Source organism: Malaclemys terrapin, chromosome 1 (genome assembly GCF_027887155.1).
Source record: "Malaclemys terrapin pileata isolate rMalTer1 chromosome 1, rMalTer1.hap1, whole genome shotgun sequence".
Classification (NCBI taxonomy): domain Eukaryota; kingdom Metazoa; phylum Chordata; order Testudines; family Emydidae; genus Malaclemys; species Malaclemys terrapin.
In genome coordinates, this window is record NC_071505.1 from 36,240,349 (window position 1) to 36,259,500 (window position 19,152).

Below are 19,152 nucleotides of genomic sequence, written 5' to 3' on the forward strand. Positions count from 1 at the left end.
GTATGGGGGTGGGAAAAGGGCACAGGCCGCATAAACCTTCCTACATGCGAACTGCGAGGGCCATCAAGCACCCCCGACCGAAGGGGGGGCGTGAAACTGGAGGGGCCTGGTGTAATTCTCACCAAGGAATGGGAGGGATGCGGGGGCATCCATGGGAACGGGGGTAGGTTCGAACTTCCCCGGGTCACTGGCTAAAGTGACCCTGCTCAGTTCGGTCTCGAAGGGGGGAGATGTGACGAACTGGGCCTGTTCTTACTGTGGTCTGTGAATGCTGACAGGGGAGTGTGGCTGGGATAGTCTGCATTGGAGGATGGGAGTCTGCCCGAGGGCGAATACCTGAGTGTGTAACATGAGAACCCAGGAAGGGGTTGGAGGCCAGGTGACACCTTGGCCCGGGAGACTGAACAAAGGTGGTGGGAGGGGTCGCTGAAGGCAGAGTGCTGGAAGCGGGCTGGAGAGATGGCTGGGAGGCAGAGATGGCTCTGACCCCCCAAACGGGAGTGGGCTGGGATGCCCTGGGACCCCAAGCTGGACCTAACTGAGGGGGGCCCTGTTGTCTGTGCCTGCAAGACCTGTCTTGGACTGTATTCCTGTCATCCAAATAAACCTTCTGCTTTACTGGCTGGCTGAGAGTCATGGTGAATCGCAGGAAGCCGGGGGTGCAGGGCCCTGAGTCCCCCAATACTTCGTGACAATGGCTAAATGTATACATCTAGGAATGAAGAACGTAGGTTGTAATGACATGATGAGGGACTCTATTCTGGGAAGCAGTGACTCTGAAAAAGAGTTGGGAGATCACAGTGGATAATCAGCTGAACGTGTGCTATCAATGCAATGATGTAACCAAAAGGGCTAGTGCAATCCTTGGATACATAAACAGGGGAATCTTGAGTTTGGGTAAAAAGGTTAATTTACTTCTGGATTTGGCACTGGTGTGACCGCTGCTGGAATACCGTGTCCAGTTCTGGTGCCACAATTCAAGAGGATGTTGATAAATTGGAGAGAAGAGTCATGAGAATGATTTAAGGATTACAAAACATGCCATATAGTGATAGACTCAAGGAGATCAATCCGTTTATCTTAACAAAGAGAAGGTTAAGGGTTACTTGATTAGTCTAAAGGTATCTACATAGGGAACAAATATTTAATAATGGGATCTTCAGTCTAGCAGTGAAAGGTATAACATGATCCAATGGCTGGAAGTTGAAGCTAAACAAATTCAGACTGGAATTAATGTGTACAATTTTACCAGTGAAGGTAATTAAACATTGGAACAACTTATCAAGGGTTATGGTGGATTCCCCATCACTGGCAATTTTTAAATCCAGATGGGAAGTTTTTCTAAAAGCTATGCTCTAGGAATTATTTTGGGGGCAGTTCTATGGTCTGTGTTATGCAGGTCAGACTAGGTGGTCACAATGGTCCCTTCTGGCCTTGGAATCTATGAATCTATACATTGGGGGAAATTTAAATGTGCTCAGGTCCAACATAAGGCACCATTCAAGTCTCACTCAAACCCTATTTCATGTATATATTTATTATTTTCCTTCAGTTTAGACCAATAAATCATGTTCATACCCTGGCTCTGAGCACCCTGCCAATTATTAGAAATAACAAAATAAAAATTTCAGTCAGCTGACCTCTTCAGCCATGCAGCATCTGTAAATTCAAATAATAACACCCAGCTCACTGGCCAGTACTTCAGTCTCCCCTACCCCTCCACAAAGGGTTGGACAGCAAGCCCTGACAGTCAGGAAAGCAGGCTACTTAGGAGAATAAAGGACAGGAGGGTATTCTGGACCCCCAGGGTTATCACCGAAAACACCCAGACAGCCACCTCAGCAACATTGTGAACTATCATATACTCTGGCTGTGAATCTACATAACACTTCCCAATTTAATTATTTAGCTCTCTGTTTGATTTGTTAAAATGTTCTTTGTGGTGCATATACATTGGTGAGGGGGTATATTGTCCCCATCTAGCCTTGAGGAGATTCCCTGGAGAAGGCGGTACAGCCCTGGGCTTTCTTCTCTTTGTTGTGAAATATTCCCCTAGAGAGTGGGAGGACCAGTTGCAGCCCCTGGGATCCTTCATAGCATAGTTGCAATGAATCTGGGGATCCATTCAAGGCCACAACCATTTTGGAGGCACAAGGTCCCCACATGGATGGCCCAGGACTCTCAAATCGGTATCAATCTTTTAGGTATGAGGGTGGATACCGTGCCCTTTTCCAGCAGGGGAGAACCCCACCTTTAGTCCCTACTACCCAGGGAGATGATGTAATGGCAGCTTCACAATCCTCATGGAGATTTTCTTGTTTTACTTTGGGAGGATATGACTCTGGTGACACCCAAGTAAGTGCTTACAAAATCAGGCCATAAAACCTAAAATTTTGCTTACTTTTAAAAAAATAATATGCTGATTATATTTAAACATGTTAAGTCCAATGATAGGCAAGCAATGAGATGTCTTTCAGATATAACATCCAATGTACATTATTATGATCTGAGTTCTGGGAAAAAAGTGAAAATTGTTATTGTTTTCATAATTATTTATCCGTGTAAAACTAATTGCCTGTATCATGGCGCTTTACACAATTAGAACAAAAATAAGGAGCCCCATTTAGCATGGTGTTACTTCAGATTTACACCGCTGTAACTGCCTTGAAATCAGGTATAAAACTGGAGTAACTCTGTGGTAAATCCACATTTCCAATGTAAATTTAGAAGTGACAAATGAATCTGTCAGCCAGTTCTCTTTGACGAGGTTCTTCTTGTTCTTTTCTTTTATAACAAGCCTTTCTTTTTAGATACTAAAGGATTGGCTGGCAGCATGGTATTTTGGGTAAGATCCAAACTAATGTTGAACCAGTAGAGTGGCTGGCCCTTTGGGGATCAGAAGAACATTTTGTATCGTGAACAGAGTTTTTAAATAACTCCTCACCTTACTGGACCTAGGTGCTGATTGGGAGCCAGAGAACTGAAATGCAAAAAAGGGGGCTGTGTGATTTCTTTTTTAGCTTCTTGATAACCAGTGTGGGGGGGATTAGGAGCACAGTTTGTGACTGGTTGGTGAGTCTAACTTCAGTGTTAACCACCAGTTTTGGGAGAATCTGCTCTCCTTTTTGCATCCTGCCCTGCCCTTGGCATTTTCAATGAGGGCTGTCCTATGCACAATGGGTCACACTTTATATATGGTGAATAAAGTTTTAAATAACCCTCACTAATAGACTCTGCTGTCTGGGGGGAACCAAAGGCTGGATTGCTTAAAAGGAACTGCATTTTGGCTTCTTGGCAACCAGTAAGGTATCACAGAAGCTGTTTGGTTACTGGCTTGGTGAAATCAAATTATAGAATAAACTACCAGTTTTGGTGATCGTCTGCTCTATTCTTTGCAGTTTGCCCTGATTGAGCATTATCAGTATAGCCCCTGCCCCCAGCGACCATGGTCACATGGGTGAACAATAGATTTTTTTGGTTTGTTGAAATTTGAAAAATCAGGGGGGAAAGTTTCATTTTGGGTCAAACTAAAAACTAAAGTTTTGATGGATTGAAAAGTCAAAAACCATGAAGTTGGGGTGAAACAAAATGTTTTACCCCAGTAAGGGTGTAACCCAAACAAAGCACCAGGGGTGGGGATGGAGGACCTCCCATATCACTTTTAGCCCTATAGGATGTGGGACACCCAGGTCCAATTCCCTCTTCTTTCTGATGTGGAGAAGGGATTTGCACTTGGGTCTCCACATTGCAGGAGATTTCCCTGCCATTGGGCTATCAGACATTCTGGGGTGGGTCTTCCTTACTCTCTCCTGTTTAAGCTGTTCCACTTTTTATAAATAATTAAATAGTCATTGGTGCAGTGACATGACCTTGAGTGTCCCACATTTCAGGTGAATGTTGTAACTACCAGGCTATCAGTCTCAGTGTCTTGCCATTGTCATTATGAGTAGCTATGAATTGCAACTCAACACAAATTTGTAAATAGTTCAATCTGACTGAAACTGCATTTTTCGGCAAATTGTTTATCCGTAATACTTGAGCTACCTCAAGTATAGAGAAGCCCTTAGTTCAGTACAGGAAGGAGAGAGGAGATTGTTCTGTGTTTTTTGTTATATTACTGATGAATGCTTGTAACAGAGCAAGAAGGGCTGTAATTCTGAAGGGCAAACCAGGATGCATTGAGCTGAGGAAGATAGATGTAGAAAAGACTAGATTCAGAGTGGAAACCCAAAATCTAACAGAACCAACACACCTGATCCCCACAGAGGTCCTGAGACTACTTCAGACCAAAGCTGTCGCACAATCACAGATCTAGAATCAAAATATAATGGTAGCAAAGAGATTGTTGGGAGACCTGCATTCCAAGAAAGTCATCAGGGCATATTGTAAAGGAAGTAGTGGAGCACCCATCTCTATAATTCTCTGGTTAAAGGACCCAAATGGGATATTTTTGGTAAAACTATGTTGAGGAATGACACCAAGAAGGCAACTCAGAGTAAAGAAACAAAGGAAAAACTTAAAGTTGCTGTTATAAAGAGACTTTGGGTCTGATTCTCCTTTCACTTACACCCATTTCACATTGATTTACACATATGTAAGGGAGATTAGAATCAGACCCATTATAAGTTGGGGAGAGACATATTGGCATTGCTTAGTATGGGGAAGCGAGATTTGGAAGTTATCTTGTGGTTTTCTTAGATATTTCACAAGAAAATGTACAAGTTTAATGCACATGCTGTTAACTCATTTTTTCAAGATTTGTAACTCCAATGTAAAGCCATTGGATGGAAGTGAAATGGTTTGTTTAATAAAGCAGCTATCTAAATTGTAAAACATTCAGGACATTGGGAAATTGTCATCTTCAGTTTCATTTATTTTTCTTATTGCTGTATTGTTTGCATATTGTATTTTCCCATGTTGAGGGAGATGATAAAACAGAATAACTGAGCTGAAGCCAAATCACCTATAAATCCACCCTTCAGCCAGGTGATGTGGACTCAGTTGTCATAAATTCATGTCTTGAAAATAAGTAACATCATTAAATATCATGGCATACTCCATCCAGTTCTTCCACAAAATCATTTCCTTAATAGTATGCTCATAAAGGAAATTAATATCAATCAAACAAGAACATACAGCATTCTGATTATGTACTGTGCTAATAGCTTCCAAAAGAAATGATCAGATTGTGACTGACCCTTGGGCTGGTGTGCAGGTGAGGGAGAGAAAAAGCATTCTGTCCTTTCTTGTATGCCCCTGCATACAAGACATGGACGAGTGCAGGGCCTATTTTTTTTGCGTGTCCCTGCAGTCACACATTGCCACAGAGGAAATAGGAAGGGGAAGAGGTGGGGCCATGGAGCAGTAGGCCCGGCTCACCAGGAGTGGCAGACTATGACATACTAAAGAAGGTGGGCATAAATTATGTAAACAGGGGGTGCTGTTGGATTCATTTATTCAATACTTTTAGCACAGCATTTTTTATTACTTAGATCAATGTTTTAGGCATTGATAAGCACAAATACTATTAGTTCTACAAGTGAACAGATTTGTTTTCCTTCAAACCAAATATGGTCCCTGAGGTTCTGATGGGTGTTATATTTTATATACATAATTTCCCCCCACATTGTTTGGAAAAACTTGTGGAAAAGGAGATGGCCCTAACCAGGAGCGGCTCTAGCTTTTTTGCCGTCCCAAGCACGGCAGACAGGCTGCCTTCGGCGGCATGCCTGCAGGAGGTCCAAGGTCCCGCGGATTCGGCGTACCCACCGCTGAATTGCCGCCGAATCCGCGGGACCGGCAGACCTCCTGCAGGCAAGCCGCCGAAGGCTGCCTGACTGCCGCCCTCGCAGGGACTGGCAGGGTGCCCCCCCACTGCTTGCCGCCCCAGGCATGCGCTAGGAGCGCTGGTGCCTGGAGCCGCCACTGTCCCTAACCCAAAAGAAACCCTTTCACCCAGTTAATCTACCTAGGACAGGGTCAGGGATGTATGGGAGCAGTCCCAGAGCTACGTGAAAAGTTAGCTGTAGAAAAAGGGATAATTAGGGTCTGCTTATCTCTCAGAGCAGAGCCAGTAAAAAGTCAGGAAGAGGGAGAGCAGGACCCCCAAGCCGAAGAGGAGGAAAAGCTGCATTTCATCGTGATCTCCCTCTGCTGCTGAACCCTCGTGGAGGGGTGACAGTGCGACAGTGTGAATGGTGGGATTTGTATGCCACTGCCAAAGCCTAGTCGCAACTAGACAAGCAGTCTGGGAACACATTTTGGGTAACAGAAGAATTGGATCTCTATAGCACCCCTAAATACCCTTATAGCCCAATTCAGTCTTCAGCTTCAGAAGTGTAACTCAGTGAAGACAATGGGATTTGCACCATGGAACTGAGGGGAAAACTGGGCCCTTTGTGAAGTGTACCAAAGAGGGACACAGCTCTCCCTCTATACTGAAGAATTTACAAGCTACCTAGTGCTGGCTTTCTGCACAGGGATCAGTTTCACCTCATGTGTTTTCTCTCTCTTTCACTACTGCTGGCTCTACAATGGTTGAGTAACATTCTGACTTCTGTGGCAGTGATGAATACCTATCTAAGGGCAGCATTTGGCCTACGGCTGGACAAATCCACAATCCCAAATGTTTTCTGATCACTATTCTAACACATTCAGATGCTATGAACCCATCTAAGCTGGCCAGCTCTACTGTGTTAGGAAAAGGGTTAGGAGGTGCCACGTTTGATCTATGTTTGAACTTGGTTGTTAAACATACAGGTCACTCCTTTTCAGTGTAAACAGGGTCACTGTTATACTGATAATGCTAGAAAAGCAGTGGGTGAATATCAAGTAAGTTAAGATAGAGTAAACATACCTCTTTTATTGTGTGGGTAACCTTAGTGGGCAAAGGGTGAAATCTACCCCTTTGTCAAAGGCCAGCACTAGACCTATGCACTATTTAAAAAGTGCATTGACTTTGTACTGGCGCTTGGCTCTGGGGTGAATCTCACCAAATTGCATCACTAATAAGAAACAGGTAGATTTTCAGATTCCTGTAAAGACACCAAATGTCTTGATTTTACTGGGACAGTCCTGTTTTTTATCTGATGTCCTGACATCCTGGGGATTTCTTTCAGGACACCTGAAATGTCCCAGTTTTTCATTTCATTAGTCAAAACATTCATTCTTTTTATAATTACAAAATATTTGTTCAAGACATTGCTACACCAAGTTGAATTTGCTCCATGTTTACCTGCAGCAAACCAACAGTCCAGTGACTGAGTGTTTAGTATGACAAATACTGTTTGAAGTGAAAAGAAAAATCAAAGGAGTGGGAATGTACATGATCAATGCTGGTCTTTTGTACACTGAATGTTAATGACACTTGTTCAGAGTTTCATGATCAATTTATTCCCATCTCTGCAATAGAGGCAAATGCTGCTGTTGAGTCAAAAGCTGGCCAAAACAACAGCAGGACACCTTAAAAAAAGGACATTTGTCTTTTATACAAGTATTTCACAACCCTAAATGTGGTGCCACAAAAATGGCATGGTTTTGAAAATATGCTCAGCTTAGGTATATGCACAGGCATTGAAAATATAGCATAACTGGCCACAGTGGGTGAACTTACTTTTTCCCCCTTTTCTACTGGTAGGTTTGAACAGGTATTCCCTATATTTATAATGGGGAAAACTATTAAAAAGTAAACTCTTTAACTGCACCCATTGTCCTTTCATTTTAGCCAGGCACTAGTTTCTTCATCCCTGGCTATAAGCCTAGTGGCCGGAATATCTGTGTGCAAAACAGTGCAAAATGAATATTCTGCAAAAGTCTGTGAGTTTGGTTGGGTTACTTCAATTTCCTGTTAAGATTGGTTGGAAGGTTCCCCCATTCTCTCTTGAAACCATTCTCCTATTCACATGGGTCCTGATTCACCACCTTGTAAATTAGGAGTCCAACCTATTGAAGTGACACTGGAGTTACAATGGTCTAAACCAGTGTGAGTGAGAGGGGATTCAGGACCAGGCTGTATAAATGTACCTGACATTTCGTCTCACCTTTAGAACTGAGACACAGTCTAATTTTTTTATAGAAATGATGGAATTCCTGCTTTGTTATTATGCTAAAAGGGACCCTAAAGTGAGCTGAATTTCTTTGAACAAGTTGCTCCAAGTTTGAAAAGCAAGAGCCTGTAAATTCCATGTGTTGTGGCTTGTTGTGTAGATTATAATTTATTAAACTTTTATAATCAGAAGGATTAAGTCTGAATTCACTTGTTCCGCCATGTGTCTCATAGTTTTAGAGGCTACTATGGGTCAGACTCTACCAGAATGTCAACTGTAATTATCTCCTTAATTTATTAGCATTGACTATGAAAGTCAATTATAAAAATCCTTCATGAGGCTATGTTTAAGTTTTAAGTGCTGGATTAGAAAAATGCCTGCAAGATTTACTATTTCCTGAAGATAGTGTTATGACATAAAACACTTTGAGGGAAAGATTTGTATTTCTCTTAAGCATGTCAAGATGCAATGTTTATGTTTGTCTTTTGAAGCAGCTACACCGTAGTAAAAGGATCTACGTCACCCATTCTGCAATGTATCTACTTATTTTTTTCTCTTAGGAGTCTATATGGATTTCATGAAACATGATAACTATTGCTACAACACCAATTTCTTCAGGGTACATAGAATTTGGTGTATACAAGAATTAGGTGTATCGTGCTATTACTATCTAGCTAAGAAATGTGTTGCTCTGAGGCAAACAAATGATAAGTTTTTCTAAAGCACAGTGTGTGAACTATCAGTAACATAATTAAGGGAATAATCCTTAATTAGTAGTGAGTAGGATACCTGGAAAAACTGTGGTGATTACCTCAGTCTCTCATGTAAACTTTGAATTAATCCTGTTTTACTTTCAGATTTGATTTCTTTCGTTCTTTGCTATCACTTCAAACATACATCCTCTACTGCACAAAAAATTGTGTTAAGGTTAGGTTGCTACTCACATAATATCTTAACAAAAGCCAGCTTGTGGCCACTGTCCAATTGATAACAATGGGAGATAACAGCCATTTTGAAAGAGGGCAATTCTTGAGTTTCTCTGAAAGAAATTATTCACCAGCCTCTGACAACAAATTTTCACTTATGAAGAATGTCAAAAAATTCGAAATCTATATTTTTAAAAACTACATGTACCAGAACTACTCAAGTTTTACCTCACTTCCACTTGTTGAGTAGGCAGACAATATTTTGTAAGATGCCTGTCAACAAAAAAGCTTGACTGCTACAGACAATTTCAACAAGAGACCAATTTCATGTACTTATTTCTTTTCATACATTTTTAATAAACTGCACAGAAAACTCAATAGGTACAAAAACTAACATTATGCGAACGTTCACACTGAAAGGCCACCTACATATAAAGAAACATAAGAGTTTACGCTTCAGTATAAAACTATTTCACAATGTAACCTTAACTATGGAGTTCTTGTCAGCCCCTCCATAATAAAATATATAAAATTTACTCCCATGAAGAGGGTCCAATTTTAAAAGAACGAAACTGTTACCTCGCTTAAGACTTTCAAAGCATACAAAAAGAAAAAGAGTAAGAATCATTTATGTTTCAGTGAAGAATAGTGAGGTACTGAAATCTATGAAGTATGTACATATGTCCAGAATTGGTGATTACAAGTCCAATCAGAAACTCAGCTTGAATATTTAAATATCATAACACATATCACAGTAAGAGATGAACTGTCTCCCCAGCAAAGGTTAGCTATTACATTACATTTATATTATGTTACAGTCTGCCTTGGCTCTCTGAAACTGTGATGTTTCAAGGATTAGCAAATTATCACAAAAGAAAATACAGTAGTAATTCTTTGTGATGTTTGCCATTTTATCTTTGGATAGATTAGTAAGATATTAATGCACACATCATTCTCTTATTTTTATATTACTTTTGATGTTTCACTCATTATGCTATGAACTTCTTCAGATGATAGATTAACTCACTAGTCTGTCTTGTTTAGAATTTACATAGGCCTGGATAGCAGTAAAATGGAAAACTGGTATTTTAGAGAAATTTGGACCTTTCTATAATGCTTTGAATTAAACTTCTGGTGACTTCCGAATATCTTGTCTTATTCTCCTCTACCAAAGTATCCTTTCAATAAATCCTGGTCATATATGTCTTTCAACCATACTATAGTCGTTGCACCTGTGAACACTATAATTAAGATTGCAGAACAATTGCAATTCTCACCCTCTGTTTATGTATGTTCATTATTTTATTATGAATTATGTTTAATTACTTTTATATTAGTATTTTGGCACCCAGAAGTGTGATAGGTACTTCATAGTAAACATGGAAAGACTTGGTCCCAAAGGTGCTGGAACAATTATTATAATGGGGGTGCTGCGAACCATTGAACTGTAAACCCCGTGTATAATGGAAATCACTTCAAGCCAGGGGGTGCGGCAGCCCTAGTTCCAGCACCTATGCTTGGTCCCTGTCAGAAAGCAGTCACAAGTTAAATTTCAGACATGATTCAGTAAGTGAGGATGACTATCACTGGGGTGGGCATGGAACAGCTCTACTCCTCCCCTGATACTGTGGGATAAGGGCAAAAACAACTTTTGCCCTCTAAACCACAACCTGCTTAATCCCACTACACAAAGACCAATTACTTTGGCTGGTACAGAGAATTTGCTTTAGAAAGTGTAAACTTATGTAAATTACATATAATATACTTCACTCTCCAAGTCTCTCTTGTTTATTGTGTTTGCCTCTGTCACACAGTGAGCTCAGCTTTTAAGGGGTTCAAGTCCCAGTTTCACTCTGAGCCTGACCCCGCCTACCCGCTGAAATCATGTGACCGAACAGGTGACTAAAAGCAGGCTGCTGGGAAGTATAAGTGCTCCTTGCTAGAGCTGATCAAAAAGTGTGTGTGGGGGAGAAACTTTGCAAAATAATTCAAAATTGTGAAGCTGTTTCTAATGGAACACTTTTCATTTACAACATTTATGAAATATTTTTTCTTTTTTTTTTACTTTTCAGAATTTGAATTCACACCCTCCATAATTTCCCCCTTTCTACCCTTTGTTTGTTCTTTTGCCAATGAGTGCAATAAAATTAATGATACTCAAGGTGCTTTCTTTTTTACTTTTTTTTTTCTACTCAATATGTTTTCAAAACATCGACCAACTTTGGAAAAGTTACAGAGATGCAAAAGGAAAATTAAACACTGTAACTTTGTAACATTTCAAAATTTCTCCAACTTTGGAAAAGTTATAGAGTTACAGACTGGAAAAAGGAAAGGAAAAAAGTAGAAAAAAATCACCCCCCAAAATCCTAGACTGCTTTCAGAGAAGGAGTGGAGGAAGAGGGAAAGAATAAAAGGAGTAAAGGGAGAGAAAACAAACAACTGATATTTTTTCAAACACTGAAACAAAATAAAAATGTTCAAATTGATAAAAAATATTTATTTTGTTTCAAAAATTCCCAATGAAAAAATTGTGAAATTTTCTAATAGAAAACATGAAATTTTCTAATAGAAATTGATTGTTGTTGACAAAGCTCAATTTTTCAGTGGGAAAATGTCAGTTAGCTCCACTGCCTGCCCCTTAGCAGGGAAAGTTCAGATAGGGGAAATACTGTCTCTGAGGCTTTCCAGAAATGGGGAAATGAACCTGGCTGAGAGGTAGCTGGCAAAGGACCCCAAGAAATATATGTCAAGCCAAGCAGCCTAGAGGTGAGCTATAGAAGAACTCTGGGGAAAGATTTGGGTACTGGGAAAGTCAGAAGACAAGGTCCGACCAGTGGCAGGCACCATAGTAAATGGCCTTGGGAGACAGCGGAGCCTGGCGGTTTTGAATTTTAGGGCAGACTGCTGTCCACAATGTAGAGTCCCAGGGCTGGGACACATGGTGGGGAGGGTACAGGCTGCCATACGGTGACTCTTAAGTAAGCAGTGCAGAGCACGTGCACTGAGGAGACAAAGGACTGTTGAGTCTCAAGAAGGGCTGAAGACATGGTTCTGGGTTTGAATTATTTTGTTGTACTCTGCAAGGTGAGGACTTTTCTTGGCCAAAGCATAATCATCAAGAAACCCCAAATCAAGTGTCCAGCCAGAGGTGAAACTGAGGTGCAGATGACGCGATGCCAGACTGGATCAAACACTGTAGTGCAGTGGTTCCCAAACTGGGGTTTGTGAACCCCTGGGGGTTCGCAAAATGTTACAGTGGGTTCTCAGGAAAAAATTCCCTAATGGCGGACAGAGCTGTCCCTAGAGACCCTGGGCAGCATGGGGCCAGCAGCACAGAGCCCCTGGACTTCCAAGAGCTAAGCAGATTAAAGCAAGCATATCTATCACACTGAGGAGATTAAAACTTCAAGACTCCTTATAAGTAATGGAAAGGGAGGTGGATATTTTTGCTGTTTTTAAAATTAAATAGGCAGCTAGTATTGTTTTTTAAATTATTATGAAGAACAAGTTTAAGCTTTGTTTTAACGTGCATTGTTTGCCTGGACCTAAATGCTTGTGTAGGAGGAACTCTTTGAGTTGGCTTCTTAAATACCTTCATGCTGTTTCACATCCGATACTCCTTGATGAAACATAGGAGCCTTGTCTTATAACAGGCTTATTCAAAGTGATACAAGATATGAAAGTGAGATCTTGGAAGAGTGTTGCCATTTTCATAATGTAATACAAATTCTGTAATGATAAATAATAAATAGTGTGTAATAAGCATCATAAAAACAAATTTTATATTTCCAAGATCACTGCTTTTATAATTTATACTCAGATAAAGGAGAAAATCCCTGGAAATATTCATTTTTAGGAGGGGGTTCGGGAGACTTGACATTTTAGTGAAAGGGGTTCACAGGTTGTTAAAGTTTGGGAACCACTGCTGTAGTGCCATTAAATTTTAATTGTAACATGAATAATAATACTAATAGCAACTCAGGGATGAAGTCACATTCTCTTTTTTCATTAATGTGGACCCGCTTCTTTAGATTTGCAGTTCTGAGGGTTCTGTAGTAAATTTTATTCCTTAATTAGATGTCATACAGCGTATATTATGGAAAATTTTATCTATTGCTTAGGAAAACTAACCCATCTGGTGACATGCTGTGACTGGGGCAAACACATGCATAATTCTATATTTTTGAAGGAAGTGATATAGATTTATGATTTAATTATGCATATCTATGGCAGACTGTACTATAAATTTAGGAATAATTTGTTTTGATTGCTCACTGGAAAATTAGCATCATTCCTAACAAGAAAGAGCATGTTTACAACAGAAACCTGCTGAGATAAAATGCCTTAAGAACTAAAGATCCTGGAAAGAATGTTAAATCTTATTACACAGATAAGTAATTGAAGGAATGCTAATTCTGTGTTTACTAGAAATGACTGTGACATAAACAGCTAAATATAAAGCTACTGCAGGGATGCTGATAGTTAGCATTTTTGTAGCAAAGTTATATCAGTCCTTTTACTTTCTTTACATGGGCATTTATAGTCATTCACACAAATTAAGAAACAGACACTATTATTGTATAAAGTCTGAATACAAACACCATATTATGAAGCAAGAATTCATGATTTTCTTAAATGTACTATTATGAGTGAAACAATGGCGCATACCTAGTACTGGAGAACTCATTGCAATAAGGTATTAGCAAGGCTAAGAGCTCAGAGGGAATAAAAAAGCTTGAACTCTTATGGATAACAAGAACACCCAGAGTTACAGTCATAAGAACTGTAATCCATAGTAAGTATATAGGAGAGCAATAAACAAACAAGAAAACAAGGAGTTTGGAAGGGATAAACCCCACATTCTTCAGGACATAAGCCATCTCTTAGTAATGAAGGTTAGGAAAAAACATTCCCTGTGTACAGATTATTTCATAACTTTGTATGGCTGACTTTTTTGTACCTTTCTCTGAATCATCTGGTACCAGCCACTGTGGGACAGGATACTGGATGAGGTGGACAACCGCTGATTCAGTATGACAATTCCTATGGCAAAGATGTTCTCTGTGGAAGGGAAAAAGATCTCTGAGAAATACAGATATCTAGTAAATTGTGCTTTTAATAGGTCATTTATAGCATTCTGCCATTATTTTTAAATGAGGGCATTTTCCCAAGGTATTCTTTGAACTTCAGATCAAGATAAGAAGACATAAGCTAGATCCTCAGCTGGTGTAAACTGGCATAGCTCCACGGACATCAGTGCAGAAGAAATACAAGAAATACAGGTATAGCAACAAAACAGTGAAACCTACCACTGAATGAATAAATGCAATAAATGAAAGCCCACAACTGACCTGTTGAGTCCACCATCCACTAATACTTTCTCTTGGGTTAAAAAAGTTAAATTAAGAAACAAAAACTGTTAGGATTGCATATGTTAACATGGAGGGTGATTCCTGTGTAAAACAATGCAGGTGAGATGGTGCCATGACCCACAGGTCTCAAACCTGGGTCTGCAGTGTTTCAAGAAGGAGCAACACTCCATCTGGCAGTCTGCTAACACTTGTGTACCTGGGATCTATGAAGCTCAGTCCCGTTTTGAGGCTCCGCCCCTGCAGTCATATTGGTGGAGTCCCAAACAGCTGTTTGACCTGCTTGCCCTACTTAAGGCAGCACCAGGAACAGGAAACTGTCTGAACAATTGGCCTCTGGCTCCGGTTCCTAGAGGGACTGGGTGGATCCTGGCCAGTGCATGGGAGTTCTCCACCCCTTATGTCTCCTATTGTGTTCTCCAGGAGGTGAGAGCAGCCCTACCACCCACCTCTTGTGTTTTTCTCAAGCAGGTCTTGTGTGAGAGTTCTCCCTGCCCACCCCCCACCCCCCATCCCTGGCTCTCTGGACCTTCCCATTGGGCCCCTGCCCTGTGAGCCTCCCCAGCCACCCACCACGCACCATCTGAGCTGGCTGCCAGACATGCAGTTGGTCCATCTCTGAACCTCACTCAGGAAACAGCTATATGTGCTTGGGCTCCACATCCTTCATTTCCTTACCCTTCTGTCCTGCCCTGACACCAAGAGGTGGGACCTACTACCACTCAAGGAGGGTGAGGAATCCTGGTGGGCCAGTCCTTATTCCACCCTGGTTCCATGGCCCACTGGGGATATTGGTTGTCATCTCCTTCATGGAGCCATGAGCATGGGTGTTTACTGAGATGGTTCATAACCTCCCCAACACCTGTTCCTTCTGTGGTGAGAGGCAGACCCTGGGAGAGGAAGTCCATTTACATCAAGTGCACCAGGTTGTAGCCCCTCTTCCAGCTACTCCAGAACCTCCTCCTCTGGTTCTGGCTGCACTTCTCCACACATCTCCTGATTTACACACACTGTATCTGTGGCCACACAAAGTTGCGAGACCTCATTGTCAACCTCCTCCTGGCCATCCACCATAGCAGGAGGAGGGAGCTGGATATGGGATTGCTCTGCGACTGTGGGACCTACTTCTGATCTTTCCTCAAGTCACATCTCCAGGCAGAGTTCCTTTGGGCTGTGTCCACTGGTTCCATGGACACCTTCAAGGAGCAGTGGGTGCTGTCTAAGGTTCTCTGCTGGGTGTCCCCCCTGGATCCTGTAACCTGTGACCCTCACTCCTGTCCCTGTTTTTCATTTGTTGTCCCTTGAACATATTTGATGTCTAGGTCTGGTGGCTCCTCTCTTTAGGCTAAGGGAAGAGGCCTTTAGATGTGGCAGGCTTCTGCCCACCCATCCCCAGTCCTTCAATAGGTGCTCCTGCTCCTACTTGATTTCCTGGTGTCTGATTTGTGCTTCTGACCAGTTTGTCCAGATGGTCTCCTGGTATGCTGACCCAGTTGACTCCTGTCTTGTGACTGTGAACTCTGGCTCTGATTACTAGTTCTGGCTGTCCACAACTTGTGCCATCTGTCATGGCAAGAACTTAATTTGCAACCTAGAACCAACTCAAAAGATAAAGGAATGACAGAACTTTAAAAAGCTTATGTATACTGTGATTTTATATTTTTACTTCATACTCTGTAAGATAAAGAACTTCAACTGGTGGAATTTGGTATCATACCACTGAGATCAGTAGCTCTATGCTTATTTGTACCAACCGAGGATCTGGCCTTCAAAATATGATGGCTAAAGTTTGCCTTTAGTTGTTTGCAGAGCATTTCTGTTGAAAACTGAGATTTTTCTTCTCCTTTTGCAGCAGCACTTGATTGGCTAGGTGCATTGGAATTGATCCAATGCTGACTGAAGTCCATTGCTTTCAATAGACATTGGGTTGAGTGCATTGTTCTTAACATGAGCTATGCACCTTCTTCTGAATAATGAAGTTTGGGTAATTGCTGAAGCCAGGATACTGGTTTATCAATTATTCCAGTAAGAACTGTGCTTGAGGTCTGAAAGCAGAGTTTGACAGCTAGGCAACATTTTGAAAGATTATTGTTCTACCCAGTAATATGCTCTTCTGTAGCTCATGCACATAACAGGATAGTTTTAATAAATTCCGTAGACTGGGATTGTCTGTATATGTGGAACAGGATCTTCATGTTGTTGTGTAAGAATCATTGAATTGCTATAAAGAATAGAAATACGATTTGAGTGAACTGTGCAATTTTTTTCTCATTAGATTTGCTGGTTTTCATTGTATTACAGGATTGTAGTGCAACAAAGAGTGATACTCACTTCAGCAAAACTCCCCCAGCTGACTGTGGCAGGTAAGTCTCAGTTGGTGATAGGTGGCAAATAAAAATAGTACCCAGCTTAACTATGAGGAAGCAGCTGTCATTACATTCTGGGGTACTCAGCATTTTCAAAAGGAGATGGCCCATTTCTATATATCAGACCCTCAGTGCCTCCGCTTGTGCATTAGGTAAAATAAATGAAGAACACACCGTGTGTGGCCACCTGCCAAAACTTTGGTTTAAAGTGATGTGTGCAGCACCACATAAGAAGATTGTAGCAGAGGCAAGGGTGGAACTAAGGTCTGGATCCCCAAAGAGATTTAGGCAATGCAACACCTAACTTTTAGGCACCTATAAAATCACTGCAACAACAGTGGCATCCTCAAAGCCTGAGTTAAGCACCTAGGCTCCCTCTACAATGAATGGGGGGAGAGAGGTGCCTTAGAATGCATTCCACAAATGCAAGCATGCTATCTAAATGAGGCCAATGGGAGATGCTGATGACAGGGGTGTATCCTAAGCCTTGCCACTGTTGCAGGCTTTAGTGCCTCAGTGTGGGCTGCAAGAAGGCAGCTGTTTTTCCTAGAGATATATGAATGGGACCCCCTCTCTTGGAGTCAGGCACCCAAGTTGTTGCTTATGAAAAAGAATAAGGAAGGCACTTAACACTACACAAAACAGGCCAGGGGTAGGGTTGAGTTGAGTGGCCTTCCCTTAAAACCTTTAGCCCAGTGTTTAGGATACTCATCTAGCATGTAGAAGATCCTGGTTTAATTCCCCTCTGTGCCAAAGAAAGGATTTCAACAGGGTTCTACCACCTCTCAGGTGAGTACCCTGGCCATTGACCTATAGAGTGATTCTCACTCTCTCTGGACAAATTCCTATTCAGTTATTTAAAGCTGAATAACTTCAAAAAGAGAGATTGAGGGCTTGTCTACACTTACATTTTATAGCACTCTAACTTGCTGGCACAAGGGTGTGAAAAATCACACCCCCCCCATCCCGAGCGCAGCAAGTTTGAGCACCTTAAAGCGCTAGTGTGGACAGGCTCGGAGCTAATCCCCTCGTGGAGGTGGATTACCAGGAGAGCTGGGGGACCTCTCTCCCAGCGCTCGTGCCCACCACACAGACACTTCAAAGCGCTGCCGTGGGAACACTTGAAGTTTCTAGTGTAGATGTAGCCTGAGAGAGACCTGAATCAAAATAGCCCAGAGTGTGGATGCCCAGAGGCAGAGACATAGGTGTCTGAGGGAACTTTTACACTGAAAACTCTAAACGCTGAGTGAATGTAGGCACCTACAGGGTTCAGTGGCGGCTGAGCGAGGTTTTTGTGTATCACAGTGCCTAAAACTGGGACATAGGCACCTCAATCAGGTGTTTAGGTGCCTGTATACCTTTCTAGATCTGGACCCGAGTTCTCTTGTCTTAACCTTCCTCTTCCTGCAATCCTCTTTGTTCTTTTCACACTTTCCACCATTCTTGAAGAAATATAAGAAGTCCTATAAACAGCCGCATTCACTGCATAATTCTGATTCATTTTCCTGAGCACTGAATGAGGCAGAGGTCCTATTTAAAAATATTATATGTGATCATGCAATTAAAGGCTGTATAATGTTATGTACATACAAGGGGGCTGAGTTACAGTTGCATAGGCAACCTTAATTCTGGCATTTCCTAATTGTCAATTGACTTTGCAACTTTACGTTCTCTTAATGATGTTTTTAAAAATGTGTTTTCCTAGGTTTTTGTAAAAGGAAAACAGGTTAAAATTTTTTTTTGAATGTACAAATATAGCCAGACACCATCATACATTGTCAGTGGGGTTTGAATCCTGAATCGCACACTGTAACACAGCTTGAGCTACAGGACTAACTACATTAGCTGGCAGGAGAATGGTGTTATTCTAGGGGAGGAATGGGCTGCTAGGGCCTTGTATGGTTCTTGGAGGTGTTCAGCAGGGGCCCGGCCTGGTTCTTTCTATCACCCCTGAGGAGGTGAGGGAACTCCTTTCCCAAGTGGTGCCCCCACAGGGAGGAGGGGAGAGATGGGTTACTGGGCAATATGTATGAGCTCTGTCTCCCACACCTACCTGCCTGGAGAGTCTATCTTTTTGCAGGGTTGAGTGTAATGTGCACTGCTGCTGCTTTGATGGTAGTTTGGTTCAGGCTTTAGATTAGAATGTTTATGTTTGGTTATGCTTGGTTATTATTTTGGCATGCTACCAATGTTTTTGCTGACAAAAAAGGGAAGAGAATGGCAATTTTCAAAATTGTATCTCAGCCAAACTCTAATGGAACTTCAGGGGCAAAGAAAAGGCACTTCTGTGGCCTCAGGGCTTTCTCTCTACTGAATTTGAAAGGTCTGCTGTAAATAATGGAGATATTAAGAGCTTCCCAGAAAGGTCACAAGAATCTTTTTATACTGGAAAGTATTAGGCAACCCAAATATATGCCAGCTCCCTTATAATATATATATACATACA

The 19,152-nt window shown here is 41.5% G+C and overlaps 1 protein-coding gene across 1 annotated transcript in view; it reads right to left on the minus strand.

The window, feature by feature from the left end:
• The window catches only part of ALG12 (ALG12 alpha-1,6-mannosyltransferase), a 164,446-nt gene extending 150,494 nt beyond the window's left edge, over window positions 1-13,952 (minus strand). Inside the window, exon 1 of the mRNA XM_054021310.1 lies at window positions 13,932-13,952. The gene's annotated coding sequence lies outside the window, so the exon portion shown is untranslated. The remainder of the gene's footprint in view (window positions 1-13,931) is intronic.
• Window positions 13,953-19,152: the final 5,200 nt, after the last annotated feature.